Source organism: Hippoglossus hippoglossus, chromosome 10 (genome assembly GCF_009819705.1).
Source record: "Hippoglossus hippoglossus isolate fHipHip1 chromosome 10, fHipHip1.pri, whole genome shotgun sequence".
Lineage (NCBI taxonomy): Eukaryota > Metazoa > Chordata > Actinopteri > Pleuronectiformes > Pleuronectidae > Hippoglossus > Hippoglossus hippoglossus.
The window spans coordinates 25,207,420-25,215,320 of record NC_047160.1 but is presented as its reverse complement, the minus strand read 5'-3'; positions in this window follow the sequence as shown (position 1 = coordinate 25,215,320).

Below are 7,901 nucleotides of genomic sequence, written 5' to 3'. Positions count from 1 at the left end.
TGAAGTGTGTGTGAGTGAGTGAGTGAGTGAGTGAGTGAGTGAGTGAGTGAGTGAGTGAGTGTGTGTGTGTGTGTGTGTGTGTGTGTGTGTGTGTGTGTGTGAGTGTGCGTGTGTGTGTGTGTGTGTCCAGTCTGGCCGGCAGCCAGCGGAGGCATGTGGCACGAGCTCGTTCCAGAAAGCCCACGGTGAGGAACGGGCTTAGCTTTAAACACTTGGAGATCCAGCTCGGGGATTAAAGTCACGCTCTGACAGGAGTTTACACCTCCATCACCATCGCAGCCAATAAACAAATTCATCGCTGGAAACTGAGACACTTGAGAGCGGCTCGACGTCTGGAGACAAACTGCTCGACGGAGGGTTACAGATGAATCTTCTGAGCTTTCTGAGACTTAAAAAAAAGACGTATTCTCTTCATCTTAAATACAGAAAGGAAGATAGAATTTAGCCGCTGCTCTGCTGAGTCAGACTCTGTGTGGAAAGTGTGTCTTCATGGTGATGAGCTCAGGTTTGAGCAGAGACAATATGCTGACACACGGTCTGTGTTCACTGACGTCCATCTGATAACATCCTGTAAAAAGGGTGAAGGAGTTTGGTTAAAGCCCGAAGTCGTGAAAACACACCTGAAATCCAGCCCCACGGATTCAGAGAGTTTGGTCTCATGATAACACGTCCTGTGATAGAAGCTGCAGAGACTCTTTGATTCAATGAAACCGTTTCAAAGACGTCACACAGTTGCTCAGGTGCAAATCACGTTTTAATGAGTGTCGACCGACATCATCTGAGAAACGTGTCCGAGTAATAACTCGTTAATATTTCAATGTCAAGCTGCCACTGGGAGCAGCAAAGTACTTTGCGTGGGTTTGAAAATACTCTGCTTCTGTGGTTTAACGTCGATAATAATGTTAATGATTTGAAGGAGACGCAGCTGATGATACGTGAACAATAAGATACGTCAAAATACTAAAACATGAATTTTAAAGGTTGCCATGTAAATGTAATGATGAGAAATGCTTTGTTTGATTTAAAATAGGTGGACCATGACCCAATAACACCAATAATAACCGTTTTAGTAAGTGCATTGAAGGAAGAAAATGATTTTATATTAGTACTATAATCTGGGGGACATGGCGGTACATTGCAGCTGTAAAGCAGATCCTCTGCTGGCAGCGTTCTCTCGGCCTCGTTCTCACAGAAGCGGCGCCGCTTGTAAAGAACCTTCAGCTGCTTCCTTGGTGTGATAAAAATAAAGTTTTATTATTATCCAGCGCAGAGTACTAGGACAGTGCACTCGACACTTAACGGCTATGCTTAAGCAGCCGGGGATTCCGAGTACTGTTCAAGGGCAACTCAACAATAGATGCTGCGGGAGGAAGGAAGTGTGTTACTCCGTGTATATCGACCTCGATCCTAAACCGAGCAGCAGCAAAGATACTTTCTCCAAACACAAGATGAAAAAACACATCTACACTGGACCCGGCAGCTGGACTCGAGCAACAAGGCGTCTCAGTGAAGATCTCCACAGATCCGGGATGGGAGTCTATCATCAGAGTCCAAATCAGACCAAGTGGCTTGTGGCCATAAAGAGGAGCGAGGAGCGGCGAGGGGAGGAGGAGGAGGGGGGGGGCTTAAAATAGCGTGAATGGAGCTAATGCGCCTGCTCCCCCACTTGACCCTCAGCTTCCTCATCACCATTCCCCTATCAGCACCTCTGCATGCACACACACGAGAACGCCTGCGCCCCCATACCAGCAGAGATTAATGCAGCGACTCACATGTACACAATGTGCCGGGTGATATTCATCCACCACATCTTTATCATGAGCGGCGTTCTCCACGAGTCGCGCCTCTTATGGTCTTGACCTTCCCCTGTTTATCGGTCTTGAATGACCGGCTCCCCACTTGGCCTGTTAAATGGTATGTTGGCTTCTTGCCCGTCGGACTGGGTGGGTGATACTGGGGGTTGTGGGTTAAACTGGTTTGGGTAAGTGAGCGTTTTCTACTCCGGTAACTTTACCCACAGCTACTGCAACTGGTTTTTCTTCTGTTGTTCGTGTCATGACTCAACTCATGATATTGTACATGTATAGAACAAAGTATCCGGAGCCACATCGCCTATAAACACGAGTTTATACGCTACAAAAACTTGGTGATTGACAGCCGCATGTCGTAGATTATAACCAAAGTGTCAACCCACTGTTTCCGAGCGCCATCTTGGTTTTTTCGAAACCAGAAATAACCATATTTGGAGGAGCGGGGGGGTGGAGCCTGACTGAGAGCTTGAGGACACTGCACCCCCACCTACACTTGCAGCTGTTGGACGTGACAAGCTGTCAATCACACGGTATCCATAATTTATAAACTGAACGTGTATTGAAGAAGACTTGAAACTAGAGACTGATGATGTTGACTTCAGTGGAGTCGCCCTCTATTGGCCACTCAAGAGAATGCAGGTTTCCAGGCACTTCTGCATTGGCTTCACTTTCCAGATGTGGACACACTCCATGATTCTGACCCAGTAAACCTCTCATCCCTACAAGTACCAGTACGTAAGTGGCACACTGGAATGCTTATGGTGACTTGGTACTTACTTCCTCGCTTGTCGTGGTTCCCCCGTCTCGCTGGGTCGTTACGTGGGAGGCCGGCGAATCTGGTTGGCATCTGGTGTCAAGTACAGCGGTGGGCGTGTGTGTCGCGGTGTCAGCCTGATGTTTGCTGGTTCGCCGTTAGACCGCAATTGGTTAAATGGGTGGATGATTCCACAAGCGGCTGTGGTGGGTAGAAGTAATCGGGACTGGGAGTGTTCGAGGGGGAGAGAGAGTGAAGTGTTCCCGGTTGCAGTGATGCAGTTTGACATGTGGAACACTAAGTGTATTAATCCAGCGCAGTGCAGCACTGTCACCGTGCATCTGTCCACTCTGCCGACGCCGGCTGTGTGAGTGAGTGCATGTGTGAAATGTGCTTTTTCCTACAAGTGTGTGCAGTTTTTTGTGGGTTTGTGTGTGTGTGTGTGTGTGTTTGTGTGAACGCAATCTAAATCAGTTCCAGTTTGTAATTTAAACCATGAACTCTGAGCAATCTCCAAAATACAATCTGTCACACACACACACAGAGAGAGAGAACTGGATGTTTTCATCGTCCATGTTTGCTGCATGAATAATGTGAGTCACACAAACCGTAGATCAAATCCTTCTATTCCATTTGCCAATTTCTGGTGAAATCTGAGATGCACCGGAGGGCTGCTTTTATTTGCATCCCTATAATCGGGGATTTAAACACGCGATGACAGCTTGATGGAGCCGATCCAGAGAGAGATTTGACAGCACGAGAATCCATAACGACGGAGACCTACACAAAAATGACAGAAAAAAAGAAATAATCCTTTAAGATCCCTATTCACACAAGGGACATTTTTTATTCGTGTGATATTGATATCAATCTTTTCCTGGAGAGTAAATCTTTTGCAACAGACCTGAACATGTGTCCACCACAGAGACGTGGACGTATACAGACGTGGAATAGCACTCGCTGCTTTTCTATATATTTTATACTTTACACGGCGTGAAGCGGTTTGACCTCCTCCCTTCTCCCGCTGAAGCGTGTCATTTATGTGCGGCTGGTTAAGGGATAAAAAACGATGTCAGGAGGAGCCGGAGAGGCATTGGTGAGTCAAGGCCGACAGAAGAACATCTTATTGACTAAATCACTTAAGCTCCCTCTCTCCCTCTCTCTCTCTCTCTCTCTCTCTCCCTCCCTCTCTCCCTCTCTCTCTCTCTCTCTCTCTCTCTCTCTCTCTCCCTCTCTCTCTCTCTCTCTCTCTCTCTCTCTCTCCCTCCCTCTCTCCCTCTCTCTCTCTCTCTCTCTCTCTCTCTCCCTCTCTCTCTCTCTCTCTCTCTCTCTCTCTCCCTCTCTCTCTCTCTCTCTCTCTCTCTCTCTCCCTCCCTCTCTCCCTCTCCCTCTCTCTCTCTCGCCCTCTCGCTCTCACTCTCTCTCTCTCTCGCTCTCACTCCCTCTCTCCCTCTCTCTCTCTCTCTCTCTCTCTCTCTCTCTCTCTCTCATATTGATATACTGGAATCCTTCACTGAGCTCGTCTGCCCTTTCTTCTCACCCTCCCCCCCCCCCCCCCCCCGTCGTTACACTGACCCAGTCTTTATGGGTTTCGTTACAAACGTGACCTCCTCTTTCTCCTCGTCTTCTGTTTTATCCCTGTGGTCTTTTTGATCTTCTGCCATTCTGTCATTTTTCGGCCTCATCCTTCCATCTATTAACTGCCCAGTCCTTCAACTCCCTTTACCTTTCTCCCCACCTCCTCCTCTTCTACCATCTTCTCCCCTCCCCTCGTCCCCTTTCTGCCCCAAGCCTCTCCGTCCTCTACCTCCCTCTTCTCCACCTCCACCTCCCTTACTGTATCCCCCCCCCCCATCTTCCTCTTCTAAGACAGATAGCCACTTATCCTTTTTTATTTCAGTTTGGTTCCTGTTTTACAGCTCAGCGAGGTGGAGCTCGGAGGTGAGTCGTGCCGAGCAGCAAGGTCACGGCTGGATTTAGCTTTCTCTAGGAACTAAGGGGGGAAGAGAGGAAAAGAGGGGGAAGCGGAGGAAGGTCTCGACCTCTAGTTATTGCCTTGTGGGCTGTTTACGGATTACAGGTCACAAATCACGTGAGAGCGCTTCGCACCAGAAAAACAAAAAGTGTTGGTTGGTTGTTTAAACCTGAAGAGCAACCTTCTGGAAATTGAATTTGGAAAAAGGTTAAAGTGAATGATTGAATGTGCAGATTGACACAAGCCTGGATTACACTTGTGTCATTTATACACATACAGGCGTCAACTAAGCACCAAGATATGATCAGATTCTGCCATTTTATTAAACATGCACATGAATAAAGACGCATATATCATATGAACATTTGTGTGATTTACTGTTTGTCAAGTCAGATATAAAACAAGTCCAGGTGTCGGAGGTCGTTCTGTCAACTTGTTTAGACCAATGAGAAGTTATGGAACAAAGTAAACAAGTTGTATAAATCAGAGTAAAGTCTGAACTTGTTATTAATATCACAGGTCGAATAAAGTTCTAAATTTGAATTCAGGTCAATTTCCAAACAGGTTTTTCTTCTGAGGTAAAAGTAAACAACAACATCTGAAAAAGAAAGAGTAAAACTAAAGTAAGACAGTGACTCACTGGGGTTGTTTTGAATATTCATTCAATTATATCAAATAACACAACAGTTAAGTTCAGACTGTATTTAGGTGAGAAGTGAGATGCCTCCCAGCTGAGCTCAGTCTGTGTAATGTTACACACTTTAAGACTGCTAATGAAGACTGGCAGTTCAGGCTGTAAGATGAGAATGATAAGGATGTGTGTGTCTGTGTGTGTGTGTGTGTGTGTGTGTGTGTGTGTGTGTGTCTGGCAGAGGACACCGTTTCTATTTGTGTGCATTTGAGTGTATGCGTTTGTGCATCCCAGTGTGTATGTGTGTCATCAGGGCAATCACCTGATATGTTTGAGGAACCAACGTGTGTGTGTGTGTGTATTTCTGTTTGCTAGATTAAGTGGAAAATGGATCAGTATTCTTAGAGTGCAAGTGTGTTATAGTTTTTTAACGTGGGGGGGGGGGGGGGGGGGGGGGGGTCTGCAGCAGAACTATACATTACACACATCTATACTGTATATATACATATCGTATAGTTACATCAACTTATCTTTGTTCCTTTGACTTCTCAAAGACATGGTCACTCACAAACATATAAATAAAGATATAGGATAAAGAGAAGTCTACACTTTGTTGATGCCTTTATAGAAAGAAATAAAGTATCTGTGTCATTTTATTTTTCAAACATCGACCAAGAAAGAGAAATTTAAACAGGTTTATGTTCTAATCGGAAAATGTGACCTGGGAGTTTTATTTATGTGCAGAAGCTTTTTCCTTCGACTTGTTATCAACTGAGCAGATATCCTCTCACACAGGTCGTCAGTTTGATGCTCGTCCAAACCTTGGAGCGGGTCCACGGGTCAATACCGGGTCTTTTTTAAGAAAGCAGGATTTTCCAGAGGAGCGGGATCAATAACAGATGATAATAATGCAATACGTCTTTTTTGTGTATCGTGCAAATAAATTCCCAAAACCTTCCTCTGGCCACTAAATTAAATTCAGGTTCAGTGGATAGAAGATTATTCTTATAACACATTGCAGCAGAGTTACACTTAAGAGACATTACACTGTATATACTGAGATATGATTCTAGCAGCAAGAAGGGAGAATAGCCTGAAAAGAACATCCCCTCGCTGGCTGAGCTAATGAGCTGGTGCCACATGTCTGCGATGAAGAGCCAGAGGAAGATGAGGAGACATTTACTTAAAGCTGTTTTGGGGGGTGGGGGGGGGGGGTGAACAGCTCTGACACGACAGAGCAGCGCTTCAGGAATAAACACGCATGAGTGTGTTTACATTTGTTTTGCTTGTCTGCACGTGTGTTTGTGAGCGAGTGTTCACACAGGACGATGATGTAGGATTCAGCCACTGACCTGATTCCACACTCGTTTATGTGATGATGTTTTTAACCACTGAGGTGAAACAAACTGCAGGTGGCTGCTGCTGAGGTGGAGGAAAGTACACACGTCTCAAGTCAGTGGACATTATACAAACACCACAGCAGGGAAACAACAATAAAACTTTAAGATTCAGACCTTTGACTTTAGACCATTATTCAAAAATGAAGCCAAACTAACCCGGATACAAACATCTGCATCTTAAACATTAAGAGGCAGAGTCTGTGCAGAGGTGATCCAGGAAATGGAGCCGCGGTATAATATTGTTCTTTTTATTTTAATGTCCTCTGTGCTAACAAGAAATCATGAGTTTGGAACAAGTAAATAAAAATAGACGACGTGTCTCCACTGAGGCTGAAATAGCTCGATGACGAGCACTGCCAAGTTGCTTTGTTGACGTCATTTGGAGCGTGAGCGTTAGTTTTCAGGGGGTGGAGCCACGGCAGTGAGGTCCTGCCGATACAAGTCAGATTCAGCTGTCAATCATGATGTGTCACCGTGTTTTGAAAGCATCAAATAAAAAACAAACTTACCAGAAACATGAACTTCCTAAAACGACTATTTGACGTGTACTATGACGTTTTAGTTTGGTCCAGGTCCAATGGACGAACATGGAGGACGCAGGTTTATAACCGATACTGCAGCCAGCCACCAGGGGGCGATCGAGGCACTTTATTTCCAGTCTTCGGTTCATACTGAACTTTCTTCCCCACATACAGTACATAGTGGGTTGATATTAAATGAGGATCATTACGTGCTCTGGAGCTCGTGAGCCAGTTTGAATAAAACCAGAGCCTCAGAGCCGCTGGTTCTTAATGGTTCTAGATATTATGATCTTTATAATGTCAAACTGTGAAGAAGACGCCTGAGAGGAGCTGTCAGTCAGAGCTGTCACAGTGTTGAGCAGAATCAGACGATCCACGTTGTGTGTGTGTGTGTGTGTGTGTGTGTGTGTGTGTGTGTGTGTGTGTGTGTGTGTGAGAGAGAGTTTGGGGGGACAGCTGATGTCTGAAATTAGGAGCAGCCAAATTCAAACCCCCCCCCGGACAGATGGGGAGCTGAGACACACACACACACACACACACACACACACACACACAGAAAGAGATGCAAACACACAATAAAACTCACACAGTAACACATATACTGCTTAAAACGTATTCTGACAATGAGCCTGAAAACAGACATTTGAATGACAATGTCCTCACTCCAATGGCAACACACACACACACACACACACACACACACACACACACACACAATAAATCTCACACTGTAACACAAACTATAACACTTACGCTGTAACAACTATTATAACACTCACACTAAAGAGGGGATAAAGCGGGTCGAGTAC